Genomic DNA, 16,237 nt, shown 5'->3' on the forward strand with positions numbered 1-16,237 from the left:
TCCAGATTTTTGCAGAATTTAAATAATTTGACCTCATTCTTGGTCTGTTCCTTAAAAATTCTGATTTTCTGGCAAATCATTGAGGATTAAAGTCACTAAATATTCACATACATTTGCATACTTCATATATCCTTTGGTTTTGCATCAGCATGCATTTTCCGATCGTTCTAGCAACTTTCTAACTTTAAAAGCACAATAATTAAAATTTGCCCAACAGTAGCCCTTTGACACCCATTACTGTGGCTTTATCCAGATTTAATGTGCTTAGAAGTGGAGAGCTATGGGCATTCAGTAGTCACGAAAGTCCATCATGTAAAACTTTTGAGGCTGCCAAATACCTCCCAGTTTTCCATAATGCACCAAAGTGCACAGCCTCTCCAGATCTGAAATCAGCTACACCAAATACCAGCACATGAAAAACTGGAGTTTATCATGATGTCAGAAGTAGTAGAAAGGTATGCTACAGATGAAATACCTATTCTTACAGATTATTATGCCAAGTACATAACTCGGCATGTATGTACTTGCTGTAACGTTAAGTCAACAGAACTGGGTCTATCCATTGTAAATCAGGCTCAAAAATGCAGGGATTAAAATGGACAGCTTCATAAACCAGACTTTCCCAGGCAGCATAGCATCCCATTCCACAATGCATCACACTGCTTGCTCACAAGTCTAAGTTTAGCCACCATAAAGTAAACACACTACACACTACTACAGATCTAACATTTTGTCAAGTACACCACTCTTGGTTTTAACAGGAGTGAATCAGTTCTCTGTAACGTGCACAACAGAGTCTTGAATTCTTATTAGATGGAGGTCCCTCAGCAGAACACTGCCTTGAAGAAAGGGCTCTAAAAGCAAATCTTAACCTAAAGCTCCAGTTTATAATGGTTTACAAATGTAATATGCAATATCCATGCATCTGTTGCACAAATAACGACAAGCATTCATTAAAGGATGCTACCAAAGAAAAGTACAGTTGTATACACTTACGATTAATGTAGATGTTAGAGTGTAGAGTGTATTCACTGTTGCAGTCATCACACTTGGGTTATCTGCCTGCAGGTAGCCCTCAGTCGGCCCGAATACCAGAGACTTGGTATTTCTGAGTCGGATGCTGTAGCTCCAGGACTGACGTCAGGTCGTCAGGGGTATAAAAACAAGCAGCAGACGCCATTACATCAGTTTTTCTTGCCTCAAATGTCAGGAGCCCCCCAACAGGGAGCTAAGCTATGGTGGCAAAATCGCCACCAACAAAAAGTAAATACCAACACCAATATCAATACCACTTGCAAGGGGTGAGTAATATACACAGAGGAGAGAGAGAGTGAGAGAAGGGGGCTGGAAAGAGAGGGAAACCAGGACTGCAACAGTGACTGCAAAAGTACAGTTGTGTACACTTACCATAAGTGTAGATGTTAGAGTGTATTCACTGTTGCAGTCATTACATTTGGGTAATCTGCTGGAAGAATGCCCTCAGTTGGCCTGATTAACAAAGTCTTGGGTCCTGCGTTGGTTGCAGTCCCTCCTTCCATGACGTCACATCGTCAGTGGTATAAAACATGCTGACAACGCCATTTTAATCAGTTTTCCTTGCCCCAAATGTCAGGTGCCCCCCTAATGGGGAGCAATAGATATATATATATAAAATTTAGAACACAAAAACAATATACCTCCAATCAAAAGCAAATACACCAAAAAGGCTTTTAAGCATATTAAAAGAAAGAAGAGGTATAGTAAGAGAAAAAACAGGGGGCTGGAGGGTGGGTAACCAGGACTGCAACGGTGAATACACTCAAACATCTACATTTATGGTAAGTGTACACAACTGTACTATCTTCTTCGTGTTTCACTGTTGCAGTCATTACATTTGGGTAGATTCCCAAAGCTATGGTTGGGAGGATGGATTTATACAGAATTAGTAGCAGCTATAAGGCCCTGCAGGACAGCAGTGGCAAAGCCAGCTCTGGCTTTAGAGAAGAGAGGTAAATGGTAATGTTTAGTGAATGTATGAACTGAGCTCCAGGTAGCTTCTAGAATGTCTCTGGTAGGAACCCCTCTGATAAAGGCTGCAGAAGTAGATGCAGCCCTGGTGGAATAAGACCTGATCCCCTTGTGGCTAGGTTTACCATGGTGCACATAGCAGAAACTACTACAATGGCTTATCCATTTCGGAATGGTCTGCTTTGAAAATAGGTTTTTCCTCTGCCCCTGTAGAAAAAGCCACCAGTAGTTGCTCAGATTTTCTTAGAGGTTTTGTCCTGTTCAAGTAGAAACTAAGTTCTGTGCACATCCAATGAATGCAGAATCCGCTCACCCTTGTTCTGTGGATTGGGAAAGAAAGTTGGCAGATGAATGGTCCGATTTAGAGCCACAATGGATACCACCTTTGGCATGTGATGGGTTGGGTCCTGAGAGCCACCCTGTCCGGATGAAAAATAAAGAAAGGCGCCACTGCCATAAGAGCCTGTAATTCTGAAATCCGTCTAGCTGAAGTAACTGCTAAAAGAAAATATGTTTTCCAGGAGAGAAATTTTAAATCTGCAGTCGCAGCTGGCACAAAACGAGGCAGAATGTGTTTTTCCAAAAAAAAATTGAGGTCCCATGCAGGAGCTGGTGCTCTCCTGGGAGGTCTTAAATTTTTGGCCCCTCTGAGGTACTGCTTTAGCAGAGGATGAGAAAAGAGGGGAGGCTTTGTGTTGTAATGAGCCGAAATGGCAGAGGCATGGATTTTTATAGAAGAAAAAGATAGGCCCTTGCGAAGCATCACAGTTAAATATTGCAGAATCTGAGGAATACTGGGCATGGCTGTGCTTACTCCTTGTGCTTGGTTCCAGGCACAGAATCTTTTCCATTTGTCCGCACAAGATTTTCTAGTACTAGGCCTTCTGGCCTCCAAAATGACATCCACCACAGGTTTGCTGAGAGATAGAACTGGTGAAATTAGTTGATTAGCCATGCTGCTAGATTCAGAGTTTGGAGCAGAGTGTGCGGAATTTGATAGTTCTGCTAAGACAGTAGGTAAGGTGTCAAGAGGTTAAGTACCATGGAGGAAGGTGTGACATATTGCGTAGGAGCAGGTACCAGTGTTGGTGACGCCAGTCTGGAGCAATCAGTATCATTTTTGGTTTTTCCTGTATGACTTTTAGTAAGACCTTTGAGAGCAGAGGCAGAGAAGGAAAGGCACAGACTGATAGGTTTTTCCAGCTGAAGGACAGAGCATCCACTTTCCAAGCTTTTCGGTGATAAATCCTTGTGCAGAATTTGTCCAACTGATAATTCTGGGGTGAGGAAAAAAGATCTATGTCTGGGCTCCCCATTTGTGTGTCAACATGCTGAAGATTTGTGGATCCAGTTTCCATTCGTGTGGGTCCTTAAGATTTCTGCTTAGTGCGTCTGCCAGAGTATTTTGCTTTCCTGGCAGGAAATGAGTTTGTAGATCTATTTGGTAAGTCAAGGCAGTGTTCCACAATGCCATGGCTAGTCTGCAAAGGGGGTAGGAATGGGTACCCCCCTGCTTGTTTATGTACCACATGACTGCAGTGTTGTCTGCCTATCAGTAGTTGTCCTGGATGACGATGGTCTTTGAAGGCTGTCAGAGCATTCTGTACAGCTAGCAGTTCCTTGTGACTGAAACCTGGAGCCTTTGGAATGTCTGGGTTTGACCTGAGCTGCTCTGGTGGGTACTGGAAAGGACCAGTTCTTAGTTGGCCAGTGCCTACTGAACCTGGGTGGCTGCACTTGTAGGAAATCTTTTACAGTTTGCATAGATTTAGCTCTCTCTTCCATCTTTTTCAAAACAACTTCTGCCTTATTACCAAATAAGACTGTCCTGTTGTAAAGGAGCATCCAACAATTTTGCTTTAACATGATCAGGCAGATTTTGCTCCTTGAGCCAAGCATGCCTTCTTATCACAGATCCAGTTACAGTGGCCCTGCTAGAGGCCTCCAAGGAATCAAAAAGTACAGTTTTGTACCTACCATAAATGTAGATGTTCGAAGATCCACATTGCTGCAGTCCTTACACTTGGGTAGTCCGCTGTCCTCGGTCGGCCCGAATATCAAGTATAAGGCTGACGTCGGTCAAGGCGCATTTGACTGACATCAGGACGTCAGGGTACAAATGCGCATGACCGACGTCATATCCTCAGTCTTTTCTTGCCCCAGATGTCAGAAGACCCTAAAAATAAAGGTCAAAACCAAAAGACAGCAAACAAACAACCAACCACCCTTGCACTAATTATATGTACAATATATACAATATACACAATATTTACAACCCAACCCACACAACCACCGCTAACTACAGAGGGGAAGGAGGAGTAAATTGGACTGCAGCAATGTGGATCTTGAACATCTACATTTATGGTAGGTACAAAACTGTACTATGTTCTTCATCTCACATTGCTGCAGTCCTTACACTTGGGTAGAATCCCAAAGCAGAGGTAAGGGAGGATGGCCAAACTATAAGGAAGCAGGAGCTGCCAAAATGCCCTGCAAAACAGCAGTGGCAAAACCAGCCCTGGATTTAGAGTAAAGTGGTAGGTGATAATGCCTAGAGAAAGTATGCACTGAACTCCAAGTAGCTGCCTCCAAAATATCCTTGGTTGCCACCCCCCTCAAAAAAGCTGTCGAAGTGGCAGTAGCCCTAGTGGAATGAGGCCTAATCCCAGCCGGAATCTCCTTGCCATGATGGGAATAACAGAAAGCAATGCAAAACCCAATCCACTTAGAAATAGTCTGTTTTGACACAGGCTTGCCCCGAGAACTCAAAGCAAAAGAAACAAATAACTGCTGAGACTGCCTGAACCCTTTAGTTCTGTCCAAATAATATCGCAACTGCCTGTGTACATCTAAAGTGTGCAAAATCTTGTAACTCTTTACAATCAATACCTTCCGCCAGAGCATCAACCTTAGACTTCAATTGTGAAAGGAGATAGTTTTGATATTTCAACATGTGAAACTGGCAATTCAAAGCCCTCATAGCTAGAGTGGAAGTAGTATAAACTTTCTTTCCCCATCTATCCAAGGCCCTGGCCTCTATCTGCAGGAACCGGATTCTTGACAACAGAAGCCTGAACACCTTTAGGCCCCTGGCTAACTGTTTCTGGGTCTGCCCTAGGACTCTTAAAAAGATACTTATGAGCTTCAGGCACCCTGTAATACCTATCCGGTTTAACAGGAGCAGGAGGCAGAGAATCAGGATTAAGAGAAGCCTCTGTAAAAAACATCTTCCACTACATCCAAAACAGGAGGTGTAGCCAAAGGCCTATGCTGGGGTAAAAACAAAAATTCCCTAAGCCTTTTCCTGGAATCAGAGAAGTCCTGACCTTCCCACTTAAAATGCTCCCTCATGGAATGAAGAGTTTCTGAAAACGAAAAATCCTCAGGAGGAGAAGCAGAAGGAGTAGAATCATCCACATCAGAATCAGAATAAGGAGAGTACTCCTGCAAGTCTTCAGCCGAAGACTCTGAAACATCAAGCCTGCTCAAAACTCCTAGCTCAGGCTCCACCCTAGGCCTCTTATCAGGAGGGGCAAAGAACCCTAATCAAAGTAATCAAATCTTCTGCCATTTTAAGCATATGCTTCTTGGGCACAGTTCCTGAAGAACTAGGGGTAACACCAACTGAAGCTAAACCTGGCCTGCCCCTGGGAGAAGCCTTGGAAACAGAAGGAGAGGGCCTAACCACCCTAGGAAGGGAGGGTATAGTAACCTGAGAAGCCCCTTCAGCCTGACCTGCCTCCTGAGAGGCCACATCCTGCAATAACAAAGTCTCTCCCTGGGAACCCAAAGAAACCTCCGGTGGAACCACCGGCTCCACCGACACCTCTAAAGAACCGGCGTCCGGTACAGACCGTTCTTCTAGCCTAGGCTTAATTGCTTTGTCCTTGCGCTTCTTCGAAGAAGCGGGCGTCGGAGCATCCGACGGCATTTTATAATTGCACCGCTTCCCAAAGACTAACCTGGCACAATCCAACCTTCTCTTTATAGTGCGTTTATTGAATCTAGCACAAGAGCGACACCCAACAACGTCGTGCTCAGGCCCTAAACAAGGAATACACAAAGTATGATAGTCTCTATGCGGTATCTGTTTCCCACAAGAAATACAATTATTCACTTTTTCTGACATCCGGTAAACCACTGAGGCAAGAAAAAAAGTACAGTTTTGTACCTACCATAAATGTAGATGTCCGAACTGGATAGCATCTGCAGTCATAACAACTGGGTTGTCCTGTCGTCAGGCAGCCCTTCAGTCGGCCGGATTCCAAAGTCCGGGTCCGGCTTCGGCTGATGTCGCACTTCACCCGACGTCATCTCTGTTGGTCTTCGGGTATAAAGGCATCAGCCGACGCCATTTTCCTCAGTGTTTCTTGCCCCAGATGCCAGTAGCCCTCTTGTAGGCTAAAAATTTTGGATAAATGCCAATGTTTCCAAAAAGATAGTGGTAAACACAAAAATAAGCATGTATGTACATATATACAACAAATACACCATAAAGACTCCCCACCAGCTAGCTATTAGGAGGGTAAACACCCTAGGAGTACCACAGAGGGAAGGAGGGAGGTAATCCTGACTGCAGATGCTATCCAGTTCGACATCTACATTTATGGTAGGTACAAAACTGTACTATGTCCTTCATGGATGCATCTGCAGTCATAACAACTGGGTGGAATACCATAGCCAACTAGGGGAGGAGGAAGAAACTAGATTATGGTGTGTTTAGGATCCCTTGCAGTACAGCAGTGGCAAACCCTGCTCGGGATCTGGAATATAGAGGTAAATTGTAATGCTTGGCAAATGTATGCACGGAGGTCCAAGTAGCCGCCTCAATAATGTCTTTGGTTGCCACTCCTCGTAAAAAGGCTGTGGTAGTGGCTGTTGCCCTTGTAGAATGAGGTCTTATGTTCTGTGGAATTGGTTTTCCATGGAAGGAGTAACAGAATCGTATGCAATTTCCTATCCATTTGGAGATTGTCTGTTTGGACATAGCTTTTCCTTCCCTTCCTGTTGCATAGGCTACAAAAAGCTGATCAGTTTTTCTGCTACTTTTTGTTCTGTGCAGGTAGTAGCGTAGCTGTCTATGTACATCCAAGGTATGCAGTATTCTTTCCCCTCTGTTTTGTGGGTTGGGAAAGAAGGTAGGTAGGTGGATTGCCTGGTTTAAAGACACTCTGGATACCACCTTAGGCATAAATGTAGGATTAGTCCTCATGTAGGATTAGTCCTCATGGACACTCTATCTTGATGGAAGATTAGGAAGGGTTGTACTGCCATTAGGGCCTGGAGTTCAGAAACCCTCCTGGCTGAGGTTATTGCCAGTAGGAAGGCGGTTTTCCACGATAGATGCTGTAGGTCTGCTGTTGCTGCTGGCTCAAAGGGTGATAGTGTCAACTTTTCTAGCACAAAGTTCAAGTCCCAAGCTGGTAATGGTGGTTTCCTTGGAGGTTTTACATTCTTGATTCCTCTGAGGAACTGTCTGAGTAATGGGTGTTAAAAAACAGGTGGATCAAAGCTGTATTCTGCTGATATAGCTGATGCATGTATCTTGATGGAGGAGTAGGACAGGCCTGAATGTAGAAGTTCTGCCAGATACTCCAGAATGTTAGGCATATCTATGTTTGACACATCTTTTCCTCTTTCAGTACTCCAAATGACAAACCTTTTCCATTTTCCTGCATAGTTCCTTCTTGTTGAAGGTCTGCGGGCTTCAAGAATAATGTCTTTAACTTTTGGGAAAGTTCTGGATTAGCTGCTGCTATGTGATGTTCCATGCAGTCAGTTGCAACGTTTTTAGGTTTGTATGCATGATGCTGTAGTTGTTCTGAGTTAACATCAAAGGCATCAGGGGTATTGGCCACATATTGTTCTGAGACATGCTCCTCAGCAGTGGGTACCAGTGTTGTCTTGGCCAGTTTGGAGCTATTAGGATTATCCTTGGACGTTCTTCCTTGATTTTTAGTAATACCTTGTGTATCAAGGGAAGAGGTGGGAATGCATATGCTGTTAGGCCTTTCCAGCTGAAGGAGAGCGAATCCACTTTCCATGCTAGTGGGTGGAATGTCCTTGTGCAGAACTTTTTGAGCTGGTGATTGAGATGGGAAGCAAATAGATCTATCTGAGGCATTCCCCATTTCTTTGAGATGGTCTTGAAGATGTCCGGGTGTAGCATCCATTCGTGGGCATTCCGATGTGGTTCTGCTTAATATGTCTGCTAGAGTATTTTCTTTTCCCGGTACAAATATTGCCTGTAACTGGATGTTGTAGCTGAGTGCCAGGTTCCACAGCTCGAAAGTCATTCTGCATAGGGGGTATGAATGAGTGCCTCCCTGTTTGTTGATGTACCACATGACTGTGGTGTTGTCTGTCCTTATCATCAACTGGCCCTCTTTGAGAAATGGTCTGAAGTTTTGGATTGCCAGTTTTGCTGCCAGCATTTCTTTTAGGTTGATGTGCAGGTGAAGTTGATCCTGCGTCCACAATCCTTGCACACATTTGTCCAGCATGTGGGCCCCCCATCCTAGGTCTGAAGCGTCTGTTGTGATGGTCTGGCTTGCTTGACATCTGCGAAAGGGTAGCCCTGGGTTTGACTGGCATGCTTGAGCCCACCATAGGAACTCCTGTTTTAAGCATGGAATTAGTGGAATTTCTGTTTCTAGGCTGTGCCTGTGTTGGGACCATAAATTCTTTAGGTACCACTGTAGTTTTCTCATATGTAGTCTGGCAAGTGGAACCAAGATTATGCATGATGCCATGAAGCCCAAGGCCTGCAGTACTTTTCTTGCTGTTAACTTGTTCTGTTTTGTTAGTGCCAAGAAGTAAAGAGGGAGTTCTCTGTTTTTCTGCAGTTAGTAAAGCCATTTGTTTTACTGTGTCCAATTCCGCACCCAAGAATGTCCTTGTCTGGGATGGGATCAGCCTTGATTTTTGTAAATTGACTGTGTATCCCAGTGCTTGTAGCAAGTAAATGACCCTTTGTAAATCTGTTGTCAGCTTGCTTTTGTTGTCCCCTTGTAGCAGGCAGTCGTCCAGGTATGGGTAAATTTGAATTCCCTGTAGTCTGCAGTGGGCGATTACTGATGCCAGGCATTTTGTGAATACTCTGGGCAGTAGATAAGCCAAAGGGCAATGCTGAGAATTGATAATGCTCTGATCCTGCAAGAAATCTGAGGTATCTTCTGCAGATTGGTCGAATGGGGACGTGCAGGTATGCCTCCTTGAGATCTAAAGTTACCAGCCAACACTCCTTGCCCAGCATGGGAAGAAGTTGCTGTAGGGTCAGCATTTTGAATTTTGGGACAATGATGTATGTATTTAAGGTGGACAGGTCGAGAATAGGTCTCCAACTTTTTCCTTTCTTGGAACTAGGAATAGTCTTGAGTAGAATCCTTTCCTTGTTCTGTTGATGGCACTGTTTCCACAGGTGTCATGTTTGCTAACAGCATTATCTGTTGTAGAGCCACTGTGTTTTGATTTGGAGGTAGATTTGGCATTCCTCTTTGACTGGTAAAGTGTGGAAGTGGAACCGGTAACCTTGATCTATGGTTTGTAAAATCCACTTGTCTTTTGTGATATAGTGCCAGTTCTTTGAAAATAAGGTTAATTTGCCGCCTAATGGAGCTGCTATTTGTTCCCCGGTAGGCGGATTTAGAGTTAAGTCACTGTGGCTGTGTTGTTGTAGTGGCAGTGGTTGTGTCTGTGCCTCTGTTGTTACCTTGCCACTGTCGTCCTCTGTAGGCACCTCCTCTGGATTGGTTTCTGCCTCGAACGTCTATTCCTGCCCCTTTGGGATCTTGTGGAGTCAGGAAAGGACCAATTTTTGGCAGGCCAGTTCCTGCTAAACCTTGGGGGTTGGACCTGCAAGAAATCTTTAACCGTTTGAACAGATTTTGCCTTTTCTTCCATTTTCTTCATTACCTGCTGGGCAGGTGTACCAAACAAGCTGGTCTTATCCATAGGAGCATCTAATAACTTAGCTTTAACATGATCCGGTAAAGCTTGTTCCTTTAGCCATGCATGCCTTCTTATCACTGTGCCAGTCATGGCTGATCTAAATGAAGCCTCCAGTGCATCATAGCCACATTTTAAGGAATGGTTACTAACCTGTTGTATGTTATTTACCATTTCTAATACATATTTCTTATCAATATGAGTCATCAGAGGATAGCTTTTTGTTAACTGATCAAGCATAAACTCTTGGTATTGTATCATGTGAAACTGACAGTTTAAAGCTCTAGCTGAGAGAGTAGCTGAAGTGTAAACCTTTTTGCCGCATCTGTCTAAAGACCTGACTTCCCTTTCAGAAGGAATAGGGTTCTTAGCTGTGGTCGGCTACTGCCTTGGGACCCTGGGATATAGTTTCGGGTCTGCAAGTGGGGCCTTGTAAAGGTGGTGATGAGTGTCTGGTACCCTGTAAAATCTGTCTGGTTTGGCAGGGGCTGGAGGTAAAGAATCTGGTGCAGAGCAGACATCATTGAAGGCATCATCCACTACAGAGAGCACAGGAGGTATAGCTAAGGGCCTGTGTTGTGGAAGGTGCAGAAAGGTTCTGAGTCTTTTCTGGAGTCTGAGAAATCCTGCTGCTGCCATTGGAACTGCTCTCATGGCATGTAAGGTTTCCCCAAAGGAAAATTCTTCTGGTGGGGAGGCAGCTGGAATGGATTCTTCAGCATCTGAGTCTTCAAAATTGGAGAAAGGAGCCTCTGGCTGGTCTGTTATGTCTGATTCATCAGCAGAATCATCAGAGGACACAGGCTCGGCGGGCTCTGCCCTAGGTCTCTTCTCTGGGTGCTGTGTGGCCCTGTCTGGGTGAGATTGAGATCCCTAATTAATGAAATTAAATCTTCTGCCAGAGTAAGCATTTGTGAACTAGAAGAGGGCCGGGTTGTAGGGGGTTTAGCAGGCACTGTTCTAGTAGTTTTGGCTGCTTTGGCCCTGGCAAAGGCCTTAATGGACATGGCTGCTGGAGGCCTAGCAGTACCACGTGCTGGGGTAGACACATCCAAGGGAATGGTGTCTGATAAGTCAGTGGCAACCACCGTAGTGGATAAAATTTCTGAGGCCGATTCAAGAGAAGTAGCAGGGGCCTCAGTGGTAGTGATAGATTCTGCTGTATTTTGATCAGTTTTCTCGGTTTCGGCCAAAACAGAGACACTCGCGGTTTGCTTAACCATGGTTTCGGCCGAAACCGCGGACCACGAGTGTCGGTCTTTATCTTTGCGTTTTTTAGCAGTTTGGGAAGTCGGAGGATCCGACGGCATAATATACGCAAAATCAGAACCGAAAAACTGTTCAGCAAACTCCGACCGACGCCTAAGCGTTCGTCGGTTGAAAGAAGCACAGGCGAACAGGCTGCTACGTCGTGGGCTGGGCCTAAACAAGGCAGACAGTAAGAGTGGAAATCCTTATGAGGTATTTGTTTCCCACAGGTTAAACAATTATTAACTTTTTCTGACATCGGCTGAGGCAAGAAAGAGTCCCCAACGGGGTACTTAGCTTTAGAAGTCTTCGAAGTAGTATTCGGTAGAAGTAATCTCTGGATCCGACCGACCGGCACTTGCGAACAGCTTCTGCTTCGGGCGCCACGCGGCAAGAAAGACTGAGGAAAATGGCGTCAGCTGATGCCTTTATACCCGAAGACCAACAGAGATGATGTCGGGTGAAGTGCGACATCAGCCGAAGCCGGACCCGGACTTTGGAATCCGGCCGACTGAAGGGCTGCCTGACGACAGGACAACCCAGTTGTTATGACTGCAGATGCATCCATGAAGGACATCTAAAATATTCCCCAACGGGGTACTTAGCCAACTTTGACTCGGTCTGAAACTCCGAATTCGAAAAATTTCAGAACGCCAACCGGCACTTGCAATGCTGCTTCTGCATCGGACCATGCGGCAAAAAAGACTGAGGATATGACGTCGGTCATGCGCATTTGTACCCTGACGTCCTGATGTCAGTCAAATGCGCCTTGACCGACGTCAGCCTTATACTTTGATATTCGGGCCGACCGAGGACAGCGGACTACCCAAGTGTAAGGACTGCAGCAATGTGAGATGAAGAACATCCACATTGCAAAGGATGCTTTCCAACTTCAGCTGAATGAAATAAATCCTGCAACTCTGTTTTCCACACAGTCAGAAATCGACATTTTCTGTTTAAGTAAGCCCATGACATGCTGCTGATATTTAAGCATATGAAATTGACAATTTAAAGCCCCGATTGCCAAGGTTGCAGACGTGTAAACCTTCTAACCCCATCTATCAAGCGCCCTGGAGTCTCTATCAGAAGGGGGTAGAATTTGGGACCCTGAGAAATGGTTTCAGGGTCAGCAGTAGGGTTTTTAAAATAGGAATTTGTGGGAGTCAGGAACCCTGTAATATTTGTCTGGCTTACTAGGAGCTGGAGGCAGGGAATCAGGAGCCATGCTGGATTCTGAGAAAACATCTACAATGTCTAGAACAGGAGATATAGCCAAAGGCCTATGTTGAGGAAGAAGGAAATCCCCAAGCCTCTTTAGATTCTGAGAAGTCCTGACTCTCCCAGTGAAAATGTTCCCTTAGGGTATGCAAAGTTTCTCCAAAAGAAAAATCCTCAGGAGGAGAAGCAGAAGGGATGGAATCTTCTGCATCAGAGTCCTCATAAGGTGGAATAGATAATTCCTGATCAGAAGAGAAATCAGAAATGGAAACCTGATCTGATGATTCATAGTCAGTGCCTTGCCTGGGCCTCTTAGCAGAAGGGGGATGGGTACCCCTGATCAAGGTAATTAAATCCTCAGCCATTTTGATAATTTGTTTTTTAGGCACAGGGGCCTGCTCACGTGGCCCAAGCGTCTGTTTTTTAGACATAAAAGTTGATTTTGGCCTTAGTTTTGAAGATGGCATCGATTTAATATACAAATCTTTAGGCCTGAAAATACCCTCAGAAGCCGGTGCCTGCTCAGCTGCTCCGGACCCATCCAAGGTAGAGACATCCGTGGGTTCAAAGTGTCTCGCGGCATACCAGACTCCGAATGGGTCTCGGTAGAGGCCTGCAAATCAAAAGTAACGGGCATCAGGGGCTGCAAAAGCACCACACTGAGTACCAGCGAACCGGCAACTGGCTCAGGAGAAGTTTTGTCTGTTTTGGACGTCGACAGTATGTCTGCCTTTTTGTGTATTTTAGGTATTCCGGCAGTCGGATTGCTAACAGACAACATTTCTGGATAGTTAAATCTTGAGCCAAAATATTTTGATGCAAAAAATAAACCGACGCTTGATAGTGCATTGATTAAATTTAGCACAAAACCGACAGCAAGGCACGTTGTGGTCAGGGCCTAGGCAAGGACTACAGTACAAATGAAAATCCTTATGAGTCATTTGCTTCCCACAAGTAATACAATTAACTTTCACTGACATCGGTAAGGAGCAAGAAAAAGTTTACCCAACGGGGTACTTAGCTTTAGGTTGAAGACTTCAATTCTGAAACTCGAAAATGAAAATTTCAGGAGTCGGCCGACTGGCACTTGCGAACTGCTTCAGGCACCAAGCGGCAAGAAAGACAGATGAAAATGGCATTGGCTGCATGTTTTATACCCCTGATGACCTGACGTCATGGAAGAAGGGGCAGCAACAGACGCAGGACCCAAGATCTTGTTAATCAAACTGACAGAGGGCAACCTGCAGCTGATTACCCAAATGTAATGACTGCAACAGTGAAACACGAAGAACATCCGTACTATGTTCATGTTTCACTGTTGCAGTCGTCAAATTTGGGGCGATTCCCAAGGCTGAAGAAAGGGTGGAGGCAGTCAAGATGAGTTTGGGCTGGCTAGTATGCCCTGGAGGACTGCAGTTGCAAAACCTGTCCTGGACTTGAAAAATATGGGCAGGTGGTAATGTTTGGTGAATGTGGGCACAGCACTCCATGTAGCAGCCTCCGGAATTTCCCTGGTAGGGACTCCCTGAGGAATGCTGTAGAGGTAGAAGTTGCCCTAGTGGAATGTGTTCTAAACCCTTGAGGGGTCGGTTTTCCATGGTGTTTGTAGCAGAAATGGATACAGTGTGCTATCCATTTGGAAATTGTCCATTTTGGAATGGCCTTACCCTCTTGCCCCTAGTGTAAAACTGAGTAATAACTGGTCAAATTTCCTGAAGGGCTTAATCCTATCCAGGTAAAATCTGAGCCGTCTGTGCACGTCCCAAGGAATGCAGGATTCTCTTATTTTGAGGATTAGGTAAGAAGGTTGGCAAATGGACAAACTGGTTGAGAGCCACACAAGACACCACTTTAGGCATAAAGAAAGTATTAGTCCTGAGGGAAACCCTGTCAGCATGAAAAATAATGAAGGGTTCCACAGCCACCAGTGCTTGTATCTCAGACACTCTTCTACCTGAAGTGATGGCCAGAAGCGATGCTGTTTTCCAAGAGAGGAATTTTACCTCTGCTGACGCTGCAGGCTCAAAAGGGATAGGGTGAGCTTTTCCAGTACAAAATTAAAGGTCCCATGCAGGAGTGGGTGCTCTCCGTGGTGGCCTTAAGTTGTTTGCCCCTCTCCGGAACTGTTTGATGAAAGGGTGGGAGAAGAGAGGTGGCTCCGTGTTGTAATGAGCCAAGATGGCAGAGGCATTAATGTTAATGGAGGAGAAGGATAGGTCTCTGTGGAGTAAATCTGCTAAGTAATCCAAGATTAAAGGTAGGGAAGGCAGAGTTCTGTTCTCTCCTTTAGATTGGATCCAGGAGCAATACCTTTTTCACTTACCAGGATAGTATTTCCTTGTACTGGGTCTTCTTGCTTCAAGAAGGACGTCCAGCACCTCCTTGCTTGGTCACTGGTGGAGATTTCAAGGAATAACCCACGCTGCCAGATTCAGCGTCGTTTGCAGTAGTGGATGCAAGATCTGTCCCCCCTGCTGTGAGGAGGGCTGGGCTCTGGGGTAGGTGCCAGGGTGGCACCAGTGACAGGCTGCACAGCAGTGGGTAGCAGTGCTGGCGTGGCCAGTCCAGGGATAATCAGGACTGCCCTTGGTATGTCCCATCTTATCTTGAGCAATATTCTTCAGAGAAAAGGGCAGAGGGAAAAATGCACAGATTGAGAAGTTTACCCACAGGAAGAATAGGGCATCCACTTTCCAGTCCTTGCTGTGAGGTGTCCTGGTGCAGAATTTGCTGAGCTGGTGATCTCAAGGGGAAGCAAAGAGATTCACCTCTGGGTTCCCCCATTTCTGAATCAAAAGACTGAAGGTGCTAGGCTCTAATTGCCACTCGTGTGGGTCTAGGAGATTTCTGCTCAAGTCATCTGCCAGTGAGTTTAGTTTGCCTGGCAGGAATTGAGTTTGCAGATGGACCTGCATGTCCAAGGCAGTGTTCCACAGGGCCATGGCAAGCCTGCACAGTGGGTAAGAGTGGGTTCCCCCCCTGCTTGATGTACCACATAACTGTGGTGTTTGCCTGTTTTTATTAGTAGGGGTCCTGGTAAGAGTAGGGATCTGAAAGAGAGCGTGCTGAACAGCTAGGACCTCTTTTTGGTTGATGTGCAGATGAAGCTGACTTGGGCTCCAGTGGCCCTGAATGCACTTGCTGTCCAGGTGTGCCCCCGAAGCATAGTCTGACGAGTCTGTGGTTAGGGTCAAGGTGGCTTAGCACAAGAAAAAAGGGATCCCCAACGGGGTACTCAGCTTTATAAGACTTCAGGATGATTCAATTCGGAAACGAAAACTCAGATAGCGGCCGACCGGCACTCATTCGAACTGCTTCGGGCTCCTCGGCAAGACAGACTTACGTAATGGCATCGGCTGCCTTTTTTATACCCCTGACGACCTGTCAGTCATGGAGCGATAGCAACCGATGCAGATATACTAAGTCTCTGGTATTCGGGAAGACTGAGGGCTACCTGCAGGCAGATAACTCAAGTGTGATGATTCTAACAGTGAAACATGAAGAAAATCTACTCTCTTGCATTCAGCTTGAATAAACTCATAAATGGCTTATTGGTTTACTATCATCATCCTGACTCGCACTCGAGCAGGCCAATGCTCAACACCATTCCACGAAAGTCGGAATACTGAACACAGGTACAATGGACTCTAACACTTAACCTCAAAAAGTACAGTTATTTTAATTTACATTTGTTGACCGGGCTAGTCTAGCTGCATATATGTCCACTTTCAGTAGAGGCCCGGGGAGAAAAGCTCCAAGGGTAAGATTACAAGTATAAAACAGACAAACAATGGTAATACAAGTTTTACAAACAAAG

The 16,237-nt window shown here is 45.3% G+C and overlaps 1 protein-coding gene across 1 annotated transcript in view; it reads right to left on the reverse strand.

Moving 5' to 3' along the window:
• Window positions 1-16,237, reverse strand: part of SETD2 (SET domain containing 2, histone lysine methyltransferase) — a 3,532,865-nt gene that overhangs the window by 3,341,701 nt on the left and 174,927 nt on the right. The gene's annotated exons all lie outside the window — the stretch shown is intronic.

Source organism: Protopterus annectens, chromosome 3.part0 (assembly GCF_019279795.1).
Source record: "Protopterus annectens isolate FY-2018-M chromosome 3.part0, PAN1.0, whole genome shotgun sequence".
NCBI lineage: Eukaryota > Metazoa > Chordata > Ceratodontiformes > Protopteridae > Protopterus > Protopterus annectens.